Here is a 12,839-nt window from a genome sequence, read left to right on the forward strand (position 1 = left end):
GGACAGAATATTTAATCTATTCCAGCCAGGCATTTGCATCTTTGTACCCTGTCTCTAGAGCTATAGTCTGCTTTAAATCTTTTACCTCCCCAACCATTACCTTAGTTGGGTCATTATGGAGATGGGAGAATGCTAAGCCTGATATGTTTGGGGAGAGGGTTGGCTCCCATATGTTCCCTGGACTCTGGGTTTGGATTTCTTTATTATTTTTAACCAATAGTCTAGCCAACCTCAGAGAGACGATTCCTATGGGGTCCTGTCCTGTAACATCTGCTCCTAACCCATATCATTTGAATATGGAGGGTTCTTGGGTCATTGTTTGGGGATTATCTGTAATTAGCAACAAGGGATTACACTGCAATGACTTACAATTTGGTGGGGTGGTACCACAAATAAGTTGGAGCTTCTGTTTCAGTCCTCAGAATTGTTTGAAAAAGGGGGCCTGGCTGTCCACCCTCCATATTGGGTGGTCCACCAAGCATCCATCCAATCACCACAGGGACTTTTTAAGGCTCTGTACTTATACTTGGTTGACTCACTATGGTATGGACATAGATACTTATCTACATTTGACAGCTGCCTTTGAGCTCGTTCGTCTCTACATGAGATGACTGAACAAGCATTGAACTGGAGGATTAAGGGAAGATTAGTTTGAGTTACAGTGATGATGAGGTGACTTTCTGTTGGAAAGAAAAGGGAAAATAAACAAGTGATTATTAAGCCCTTTTTAGAGTTAATTTTTTGGGGGTGGGCCCTGAGGTGATGGCCCATTTTTCTCTGGCTGTGGAAGTCACCCCTTTCACTTGTGTGTGGGGTATCCATCCCGTTTCAGCCATGCAGACAGCTACTTCTATAGTTAGGAGCACTAGATAGGGTCCTTCCCAAGCTGGTTCGAGTTTTCCTTCTTTCCAGCTTTTGATGAGAACGTGATCCCCAGGCTGATGCTGATGTGCTGGGAACTCCAAGGGTGGGTCTGTACTAAAAGGCTTTTAGTTCTGAGGGAAGAGAAAGTGGAAGACAGACTAATTATATGGTTCCTGGGAAATTGATCTTTAGTTTCAAATGTAGGAATGTCAGCAGTGGAGTGTAAATAAGGCAACCCATATAGCATTTCATAGGGAGATAAGCCAATATCTTTCTGAGGGGCAGTTTGGACCCTCAATTGGCAGTAGGAAGGTATTTGGTCCATGGTAGTCGGGCCTCTAAAACTAATTTGGTTAGGTGGCTTTTCAGGGTTTGGTCCATTCTTTCTACTCATTCTGATAAAGGTGGGTGCCGGGGTATGGTATTCCCATCTTATTTCTAATACTTGGGCTAGCTTTTTAATGGCATGTGCAGTGAAATAGTTTCCATTATCTGAATCAATATTTTCTATTAATCCAAACCTAGGTATTTTTTTATTAATGCTATAACTACATTACTGGTGGCTGCACTTGAAAAGGGAATAGCTTCTACCTAGTGAGTAAGGTGATCCACTGTTACTAGTAGATACTTTAGGTGACCCATTGAGGCCATTTTGGTGTAATCCATCTGAATGCCTTGGAATGGCCTTAATCCTAGGTTTCTTCCTCCAAGGGGTGGTTTTCTTAGGGTTTGCTTATTAGTTTTTTTTACATATTAAAAAACTATCTGTAACTTTTTTGCTAGAGTATAAATTCCTATACATCCACAGTCTCTAAGAACTGCATCACACTTAGCTTGAGGTCCCCAGTGGGTTCCTTGATGCAGCTGAGATAAAACCTCCCTCATGAGAGGTTGGGATAGCATTTCTCTTTGATCTGGTAACACCCGTTTCCCTTCTGAGTTTTCCTTGGTTCCTATTCTTACTATTTTCTCCTTTTCAGCAGGGGAGAAGATGGGAATGGTGGTTGGGGGAGAACGGCAAGGGGTGAGGTGAAACACGGGCATTTTGAAGGAAATGGCAACTTGTTTGGCTATTTGGTCTGTGAGGTTATTCCCTCATCTTTCAAAAGAAAGATTTTGTTTTCTTTTTACTACCTACCCAGGAGTTTTGAATTGGAATTTGATTGGAGGAAATGTAATTTCCGGCGATTTTCTTCTTTTGACCATGTGTTGGGATGGATACGCTCTTCATCTGTGGTGGTGAGTAAGTTTAAGGAGATGAGAAATTTTCCCTGATTAATATAGAGGCCTAAGGCAAATTTTAGCATTAAATCTCTCCCTAATAGATTTGTTCCTGCCTCTGGAATTAACAGAAACTTAATATTAGCTTATTTGCTTTTATATATGACTTTTGTTTCTTTTTCCCATTCAGAACATTTTCTTTTGAAGTGATCTATTTTTTCACATTTGAACAATTTGTTTTATCCTATTTCTCTCCCTCTCTCTCTGGCTCTCTGTCTTTTCCTCCCTCTCTCTCTCTGTCTCTTTGCCTCTCCATCTCTCTTTGCCTCTCTGTCTCTCCCTCCCTCTCTCTCTCTCTGCCTCTCCATCTCTCCCTGCTTCTCTCACTGACTCCCTCTGTTCCCTCTGTCAGTCTTTCTCTCTCCTCTCCCTGCCCTCTTGTTCCCTCTACAGGCCAATCTTTTCAGGTGTCTGTTTTCTGTAATTTCTTCTGGATATCTGGCCAACTATTAGTAACAAAATGGAGCTTTAAAATCCCCTGCCTGGCTGGGTGCGGCGGCTCACGCCTGTAATCCCAGCACTTTGGGAGACCGAGGCGGGCGGATCACAAGGTCAGGAGATCGAGACCATCCTGGCTAACACGGCGAAACCTCGCCTCTACTAAAAGTACAAAAAAATTAGCTCGGCATGATGGCAGGCGCCTGTAGTCCTAGCTATTCGGGAGGCTGAGGCAGGAGAATGGTGTGAACCCGGGAGGTGGAGCTTGCAGTGAGCCAAGATTGTGCCACTGCACTCCAGCCTGGGAGTGCAGAGCGAGACAGAGCCAGACTCTGTCTCAAAACAAACAAATAAACAAACCCCCTGCCTAAGGGAATCCTTTATGTTTAAGCCTGCATATTTTCTCATCTGTTCCTTGAGTCTGTTTAAAACTCCATGGCCCTCTTGTCTTTTCCCTGCTGTATATTAAATGCTCAGGAAATATTTTGGGTTTGAGGCACTGATTCCTGAATCCCTTTGACTATCATTTCCCTAAGGTCTTTCATGTTTTCTCAGTGGGCTGCATTGTTATTATCCCATTGGGGTTTTGGGCCAGAAAGTTTTGTTCTACTGCAGGGATATTTTGATTGGGAGGATATTTGCACTCCCAGACTATGATAGCAGCCCTGAGGACCATGGTTCTTTCCTCCCCCGGAAAGAGAGTACTTAAGGTGGACATTAGCTCAGCCTAAGTGTATACTTGTCGTCCTACAAATTAGTCAATTTGATCCATGACCCCAAAAGGATAATCTAATAGTGGTTTAAGTTCTTCCTAGTTGAGGGGGCATTTACAAAGCCAACTCCCCCTCTTCCTAGAAGCATTTCCCTTAAGGGAAAAAGGATTGGGGCAGACTCTTTTGAGGAGGAGGGGAAAGGGAAGTTTTGAATATCTTTTTACATTTTTCTGTCTCACGTTGAAGCCTTCCTGGGGGAGGGCATTCAGGTTGGGCATTCAGGTTGGGGCAATCAGAGTCAGGATTATGAAGTGGGGAGGGCACAATGTGAGTTGGGGAAGGGTCTGGGTGGCTGCTTGAGGAAAGTTAGGGGTATCTGGTAGAGGCAGATGGTCTAAGGGATTCCAAATGTATTGCTTAGGGGTGGGGGCCTTAGTTTCTATAGTGGAATTAGTTTCTGGCTTATCTTTACTAGCTTTAAGGGGGTAGAGGAGGACAGGCTCCTGCCACCAGGACATAGCATAGTCTATTTCCTCCTGGAAGGCAAGACTTGTCATTTACATACTCTATTGAAAGTTGACAAATCCAACTCTCATTTGACCCAAACCTTGGCCAGAAAACTGAAGGTTTGAGAATAGGATCTTTGGTCCAAATAAAACAACAATATTTGATCATTTGTTGCTTTTTCTTGTGTTTAGTCCTGTCATTATCCGTCCAATATTTTAACACGAGACTTAGAGGGCTATCAGAGGGAATTATGTTATCTGCTTTGCCCTTTGTAGTTCTTGTTTTACTAAGGGTATTTCACATTCCAGAAGTCAATGGGGGCTCAATCTCTTGTATTAGAGATTTCTTGCACTCCCATCTTGGAGGTTAATGGGGGCTTAATCTCTCGTATTAAAGATTTCTTGCACCCTTTTCCCTGGAGGCTCAACCCTTCCTCCCACTGGAGGTTTCTCACTGTCTTTCCCTGCTGAGTGTGTGTGGGGCTTAACCTCTCCTACTAGAGATTTCTTGCACCCTTTCCCTGGGGCTCAACCTCTCTTACTAGAGATTTCTTGCCCCCTTTACTTTACTCCACACTCACTTTGCACTTAATTGTGCGTCTCATTCACACATTTTCAACCTCCAGAATGTCCTGACCACCAAGGAAGTACTTCACTGCCCTTGTGGTTTATCTTACCTTTGTCTGTGCACAGAGTTACCTGGTTGCCACGGTGACTGTAGGCCTTTTCTTCCTGTGTTGCTGAGAGTCTGGGTTTATTTATCATGCTGGGTGGGTCCTGATTTCTTATCCCTGAGGTCACTGCAATGAGGCAGCGGGAGGCATCTCCTTCTGAGAGGTGATTGGAGGCCCTTCCCTGGAGGAGAATGGGAATCCCTGATGACCCCCTATTTTGTTAGAAACAAGAGCTCAGAGTCACAAGGAAAATGAGCACTCAGACAAAAGATTTCTCAGCAAGGCAAACTTATTTCTGCAGAAGGGTGCCACTTGCACTTCTGGCCACTGCAAGAGCATACCAAACAAAAGAGGGAAGGGGGCTGGGCGCGGTGGCTCAAGCCTGTAATCCCAGCACTTTGGGAGGCCGAGACAGGCGGATCACGAGGTCAGGTGATCAAAACCATCCTGGCTAACACGGTGAAACCCCATCTCTATTAAAAAATACAAAAAACTAGCCGGGTGAGGTGGCGGGCACCTGTAGTCCCTGCTACTCGGGAGACCGAGGCAGGAGAATGGCATAAACCTGGGAAGCGGAGCTTGCAGTGAGCTGAGATCTGGCCACTGCACTCCAGCCTGGGCGACAGAGCGAGACTCCGTCTCAAAAAAAAAAAAAAAAAAAAAGAGGGAAGGGGTTTTCATCCTTAACATGGTTAGTCCCTGCTTCTGTGTCCTGTCCCCATTGGCTGGAGTTGGACCACACAATCTACACTGACCCGATTGGCTACTGGTTAAAATTAAATATGGTAGGAAGGGAGAGGCTGTCTGTTGTGGTACAAGGCATGTTGGGCAAGTCAGGGTACAGCAAAGTCAGGAAGGGTAGTTTCACAGGAGGGGCAGTTTACAGAATGGGTAGCCAGGAGTGAAAGAGGACTCTTTCCAAATAAGGAAGAGATGTGAGTTACAGATTGAGACTGGTGGGAGAAGTTGTTTCCAGAGCAGGTAGCTTAGTAGAAGGGGAAAGGAAGTTGATCTCGAGAACAAAGAACAAGGAAGTCAGAAATTAAACCTTTGAAGAGGAACTTACTGTGTCTGATAGATTCACTGGAAACACAGAGAACCCTGGAAAGGAGAATAAGAAGGTGCTGGCTGAGGTGAAAAAAGAGAAGCAATCAACATTGGGCTTCTTCAGTTCTAAGGGTATCTGAAAGGTTCAAGAAAGAGATAAAAATATGAGTGTCAACTGTCAAGGACAGATGTAGAAAAAATACCAATGAGTTTCCTGTTATAAAGCCCTTGATAATTAACTCAGGAGGTTAGAGGGGAGAAGTGGGTGGTAGCAAAGGAAGAGAGAACCAAGAAGGGAATTCAGGAATCAGAAATGTGGAAGGGGAGAGGGTAAGGATGGGCCACATTATAGGAAAGCCTGAAGGAGGAGCCAGTAAGAGTGTTGGACAGGAGCCTGAGGGAAGGTCAGGTTTGTTGTTTGTTTGCTTTTGCTTTTGTTCTTAAAGAAATGAGAGCCTTTCCCAGCTTTGCAGCTGTCCTCCCTGGTCATCTCCCTCCGTGGAGCATGGGGTTCTTCTATCATCCAAACTGGTAAGTTCCCTATGTCAGAGAATTCTCCTAAGTTTTTGCCTGCCAAGGATTCTCCTTATTTTATACTAGTCTTATGGATATGTTGTTGTTTTTATTTTTATTATTAGAGACAAGGTCTCACTCTGTTACCCAGGCTGGAGTGCAGTGGCATGATCATAGCTCACTGCAAGTTTGAACTCCTGGGCTGAAACTCTCCTCCTGCCTTAGCCTCCTTAGTACCTAGGACTACAATCATACAGCACTATGCCTGGCTAATTCATTTTTCATTATTTAAAAAAACTATAGAGAAAAGATCTTGCTATGTTGCTCTTGGCTGGTCTCAAACTCCTGGCTTCAAGTAATCTTTTTGCCTCAGCTTCCCCAAGTGCTAGGATTACACATATGAGCCTCCACTCGTGGCTGGACTTGTTATTATTCAAACATATATGTGGATTTTGTGTGGCAGGCACATGTGAGAAATGCAGAGCTCGTGTCCTCACTCCAGACCCACTGAATGAGAATCTGGATTTTGTAAAATCCCCAGATAATTTGTATGCACAATAGAGTTCGGGAAGTACTGTTCTAACACATGCGTGAAGACATTGACATAGTTTTCAATATGAATTGTTCCTCGTACCTGAATCTGCTATGCTCCAGCAAACATGAGCAGGAAATGCTTGTTTCTCTATTTTCTGCATTGTGAAGTCACGCATAATGTACTCAAGACTTTCCATAGAAAATTGCAGGCATTTTGTTTGACATCACTAAATCCACAGAGATGACCAGGATCATTTTAATAATAACCCAATATCATATATTTGTCTGAGAAGCAAATAATTTGAATTACCCAAAATTATAATTTTTCATTGGTATTCAAATCAAAATAAAATTAGCAACTACTCAAATATTTTACCCTTTTAAAGAAATGGAAAACTACTTACATTAACATTAAATGACAGAGCAAAAAGATGTGTAAAACCAGAGGAATGAGCACAAGGTTTGATAACTATTGTGAAAATATTGACAACAAAAATGAGAGAATGCATCCAAATGAAGAAATGTACTTCTGCTGATTATCTGGGATAAGGTAGCTTTGCAGAGAACTTGGTGATTTTTAATACTTTCTGATTTCACATAATAAGCATGTATTGCTTTTAAAGTAACTCAATAAAACAAACTTTAGAAACATACAAAAGTAGTTTCTTTTCTTTACCCTTAGCTCAGAAAGCCCATACTTTGAAGATGCTTCTTTCTGGAGGAAGTGCATTTAGCCTCAGCCTTTAGATCTGATCCAGCTGTTAGTACTCCTTTTAGAATACAAAGCAATAAACTTCTGATTTTTTTGATCCAGTTGTTCCCAGATCATTCTAACATTTCCTCCACTTCAGGGCTTAAGCAGGTATAGGAATCAATTCAGACCCTTTCCTTCCTCTTTCTATGGCTGGTCCACATGTAAGCTGCCTTGAGAGCTGGTGTGTGTGATCATATGATCTTCATATCACAAAGGCCTAGGGAGGTTTATGTCTTGGTTCCTCTTCTGAGTCTATCGCTGTGCCAAGCACCACTATGGTGCAGTAAGCAGTAATACTCAGCATCATCCTCGGGCTGCACACCTGAGAGCATCAGGGCAGCTTTGCCCCCAAGAAGGGAGCCTGAGAACCAGGCAGGGGTCCAGGAGTGTTTGTTGCTTGCATGATAAATCAGTGTCCTGGGGGCTTGGCCAGGCTTCTGATGGAACCAGTAGGGATTATGACCCCCAGTGACTGCTCCAGCACTGGAGCCACAGGTGAGAGTGACTGTCCCTCCTGGGGACACAGTCAGTGAGGGCTCCTAAGTCACCACAGCCTGAGAATTCGACCCTGAAACAAAAAAACAGACACATGTTAGGAATTAGAAAGGGAGACACAGGAATCCCTTCAAAGGCTGGTATTTGAAATCTCTCTTAACCTGGGCAGCAAGTGAGGAGGTACAGGGGGAGAAGGAGAAGGAGAGGAGTACAGGCCATGGTGCCATGATGCTGATATTAGAAGTGATTCCTGGCTCCAGAGCTGGGGCTGGATTCTGACAGCTCTTTATGTCCTACTGCGCTCCCTATGTGGAGAGGGTGTGTTGTGTGGTACTTCATGCAAATCTTTACTACCTTTAGAACCACTCAGGTTCTTAGCCCTGAGATCATCTACACTGTGAAGAGCCAAACCAGGGTGACTGTGTGCTGTGGATTTGCCCAGTGGGAGGAAGCAACTGCTCTAACATTTTACATGAACCAGTGAGCAACTGTGCAGGGTTTATTAGGTTTGAACCTCTTGAGCTTCTTACAATGCAGAAGACCCAGACCACCCGCTGGTGGCTTTTCTGGATGAGAATGCATGGTCTTTCACTTATTTAACACATAATAATTGGTTTATCTTTTTGACATTACCATAGTATTTCCCAGGCCAATTCACACCTATTACTTGTCTATTCTTTGCTCATTCCTATTTGCACTTTTTCTTGCTGTTGTTGAAATCCTGTGCCTGTGACTATAATTCGATTTCACAGAAGAAAATGTCTTTAACTATGTTAGTTACTTGGGCAAGATTATTCACTCCTTAGAAAATACAGTAAGATAACAAGTCCCAGGTCATAAGGTATGCAGTACAGCACCAGTTTTACAGAGGGATTATGAGATCTTGGGATGAGCAGTTGTTGGCTTATGGCACAGAATATAAGAGCAGTCACTGGAAGTGGAAGAAGAATGATGATGAGCAGGGCATCTCTCACAGTCCTACCCAGCCTTTTAACTTGGTAAATGGATGGACTATGTTCTGTAGCATCTTTGAGAGAACATTTAAGACAGTTCAAAAACAATGGCAACAAAAAAAGCCATCCAATATTATTCCCCAGAAAGTCCGTATCTGAAAAGAAAGAAGGACCTGTTCTGGGTTCCCATGGAGGACTGTGCCTCCCATCCTCTTTTGTCTCCAGAAGAAACAAGACATCAGCCAGAGTGTGCTCTACTACAGCATCCCAGTCCATGTCACTCACAGGGCAGTGAGATTCTTCGGAGGATACTTGGAGCACAGTCCAAAGTTAATGGAAACTATGAAGCTCTTGTCCAGTGAGATGGCTGGAAAGTAAGCCCCCTAAAAATATCTTTTTAAGCCACGTCTTGATTATAAAATATTATTTTACTATGTGAAGCCTGTTTTAGATTCTTCACTGCTTTAGCCACAAAGTCTTTTTCCACAAAATAAAAATAATTGTTGAACTTTATCAAAGCCTTATCTTGGTAAGTATCAGGCAATAACTTGGCTCTCTCTTGTGTTTTCAGGAAGATTAATATAAAATCCTGGGATGTCTCCCTGTCCATAACTAAAACAGTAGTGTTTGCCAGTGGACTGGTAGAACTTGATTCCCTTTTGCTGTGCCAAGAATAACTACATTTATCATAACCTAAGGGAGTTTGACAGTTACCTTAGGGCTGAGATCAACCCAGTCTGGCAGTGGTGTCTGGTGACATCTCATTCATGGTGATTTCAAAGTACCAGGACCCTTTCTGTATCCCATGAGAGGTCTGCACTGTAAAGTAGACCTTTCTTTCCACCCACAGTCAGCCAGCCGGTCACTGGAGATCTCTAACTGGGGAGCTTAATCACGTTGGTCTAACAAAACCTGTTCATATAAGCAGGCTCTGTAGAGGTCTCCAGGAATGTTTTCCTACCCAGCAGTTAATTTCAAGCTCCCGAGGACCAACTGTGTGAGGATCAGGGTAAGTCAGAATATACCAGTAGCCATCTTCATTAAATGTGTGATCCAAGGGGTGTGAGGAGGACAGCGCTGAACGGAAAACAAAAAGTCACTCTGGGCCTTCTTGGTGGTTCCTGTGGTCTCCCTATCCTGCTGTTTGCACTGAGCTCCTCTTCCTTTTTCCTGCTGCTTCCTGCTGCAGTTTCGCGACTCAGATTCCCACTGTAGACACAGCACTGCTTTGTTTTTGGTTGTCATAAACAGGTCAATGTTACCAAGTCCTGATCCAAAAGTCCAAATCTGGGGTAGTCTTCTTTCTGGTCTTTACGCCCTGGATCCAGGTGTTCCTTTACCAAGAGCACATCTCTTTTTTCACTCATCGTTTTAACAATGTTATTCAGCCAAGTCATTTTCCCAGGTGTCTGAATGGTCATCATGCACTGCAAGTGTTTATCAATAAATGGTATAATGTATAATGTCTTTATCTTTGGAGAACCTTGTCTTTGGATATTCATTCAGTGTTCAGGACTGCCATGCCAGGTTGACCAAAGCACTAAGGGAAATTCATGTTTGCTTGTTGCTGGATAAAATATGCCACTCTGATGGCATGCTTTGCAGTAAAAATTGTAGTTGATCATGACAGGTAGACAGGATGAGATTCTGTGCTAGATGTATCAGCTGTGAACCATTTTGTACAACAGCAGATGCCCCATGCCAGCTGGAGGGCTGTTACTGCTGCCATCAGCTTTATCTCCCCCTTTTTTGGCAGCTGCTACATTTGCAGCTGCTCCTGGGCTGGGTCAGACACCCATCACTTACATCATGGTCACTCCCAGACTTTCTCACATTATTCTGAGTCACCTGTAATGAGGCGCTTCCAACTCTATTGGTCTTTCAGGATGCTGCAGGGCTGGCATAAAAGGAAGGGTGTCCTAGATACTCAGGCACACTCTCCCAGTCCTGTATGTTTTGATTGTTCTTGGAAGAGAAACTACACTTAATATAAATCTTCCTCTTTTTGACAGTGGTGAATTATTCATACACAAAATTCATTATTTTAACCATTTTCAAGTGTATAGTTCAGTGTCATTAAGTAAATTAACCCTGCTATACAACCACAGTGCCACTATTTATCTCCAGAAATTTTTCATCTTCCCAAACCAAAACTTAATACCTGGAAAACATCATTCTACTTTTTGTCTCTATGGATTTGACTACTCTAGATACCTCATAGAAGGATAAGCAAATAACTTTTGTCCTTTTGAAGCCAGCTTATTTCTGCTGGTGTGATATCTTTAAGGTTCATCCATGCCATCGCATGAGTCAGAACTTTCTTTTTAAGGCTGAATAATATTCCCTTGTTTGTGTATACTATATCCCGTTTATCCATTACATGGATACTTGGTCTGCCTTCACTTTTTAGCTATTGTGAATAATGCTGCTATGAACCAGGGTGTACAGTTTTCTCTTTGAGATCCTGCTTTCAATTATTTGAGGCACATACCCAGAACTGAAAATCCTGATAAAATGATAATTCTATGTTTAATTTTTTGGGGGAACTGCCGTAAGACCGCCACAATGGATGCATCATTTTATAGTTCCTCCAGCAATGCGTAACAGTTATAATTTCCATACATCTTTGCTAGACATTGTTATTTTCTATTATTTTGGTAATGCCATCCTAATGGGTGTGGAGTTGTATATTATTGTGGTTTGATTTTCACTGGCCTAATGATTAGTGATGTTGAACATCTTTTCATGTGCTTATTGCCCATTTGTAGATCTTCTTTGGAGTCTACTCAATATCAACTCAAGGTTTTTGCCCATGTAATTCAGATTGTTTTCATTTTTGTAGTTACTCTCGAGTGGTAGGAGTTCTTTCTATAGTCTGCATCTCTTATCAGATGCAAAATTTGCAACAATCTTTCCTATTCTATGATTCAAATGTTTGCTCAGTTGATAGTGTCCTTTGATGCACGTAAGTTTTAGAATTAGATAAAATCCAATTTATCTGTATTCTTCTTTTTTTATTTTTTTCTGTGCTTTTGGTGTCATATTTAAGAAGTCATTTCCAAACCCTATATTGTGAACCTTCTCCCTAATGTTTTCTTTTAAGATTTTGACAGTTTTGGCTCTTCCATTTGGGTCTTTCATCCATTTCCAGATTGCTAGTGGATATCCAGTTTTCTCAACAGCAATTGTGAAAAAGACTATTCTTTTTTCACTAAATGGTCTTGACAACCTTGTTTAAAATTGTTTGACTGTATAACTAAGAGTTTTTTTCTAGGCACTAGTTCTATTTGTCAGTATGTCTGTCTATATGTACCACTCTGTTTTGATTAGAGTAGCTTTGTAGTATGTTTTGAAAGTGGTAAATGTGAGACCTCCAACACTGTTCTTCTTTTACAAGATGATTTTGACTATTTAGATTCTCTTGATATTCTATATAAATTTTAGGATTAATTTTTTTCTATTTTTTTATTTGTTTGGCTTGTACTTTTTAAAAAATATATACTTTAATTTCTGTGATACATGTGCAGACCATGCAGGTTTGTTACATAGGTATACATGTGACATGTTTGTTTGCTGTATCCATCAATCCATCATCTACATTAGGTATTTCTCCTAATGCTATCCCTACTCCAACCCCCATCCCCAACAGGCCCTGGTGTGTGATGTTCCTCTCCCTGAGTCCATGTGTTGTCATTGTTCAACTCCCACTTATGAGTGAGAACATGCAGTGTTTGGTTTTCTGTCTCTGTGTTAGTTTGCTGAGAATGATGGTTTCCAGTTTCATCCATATCCCTGCAAAGGATATGAACTCATCCTTTTTTATGGCTGCATAGCATTCCATGGTGTACATGTGTCCCATTTTCTTTATCCAGTTTATCATTGATGGGCATTTGGTTCCAAGTCTTTTCCATTGTGACTAGTGTTGCAACAAACATACGTGTGCATGTGTCTTTATAGTAGGATTATTTATAATCCTTTGGGTATATGCCTAATAATGGGATTGCTGGGTCAAATGGTATATCTGGTTCTAGATCCTTGAGGAATCCCCATACTGTCTTCCACGGTGG

General features: G+C 42.2%; 1 pseudogene and 1 gene segment (V, D, J or C); both read right to left on the reverse strand.

Moving 5' to 3' along the window:
* LOC105521983 overlaps positions 1–12,839 on the reverse strand; it is a 659,966-nt gene that overhangs the window by 606,377 nt on the left and 40,750 nt on the right.
* LOC105521988 lies at positions 7,552–10,501 on the reverse strand (annotated as a pseudogene).

The sequence above is a fragment of the Colobus angolensis genome, unplaced genomic scaffold, assembly GCF_000951035.1.
Source record: "Colobus angolensis palliatus isolate OR3802 unplaced genomic scaffold, Cang.pa_1.0 Scaffold415, whole genome shotgun sequence".
Classification (NCBI taxonomy): Eukaryota; Metazoa; Chordata; class Mammalia; order Primates; family Cercopithecidae; genus Colobus; species Colobus angolensis.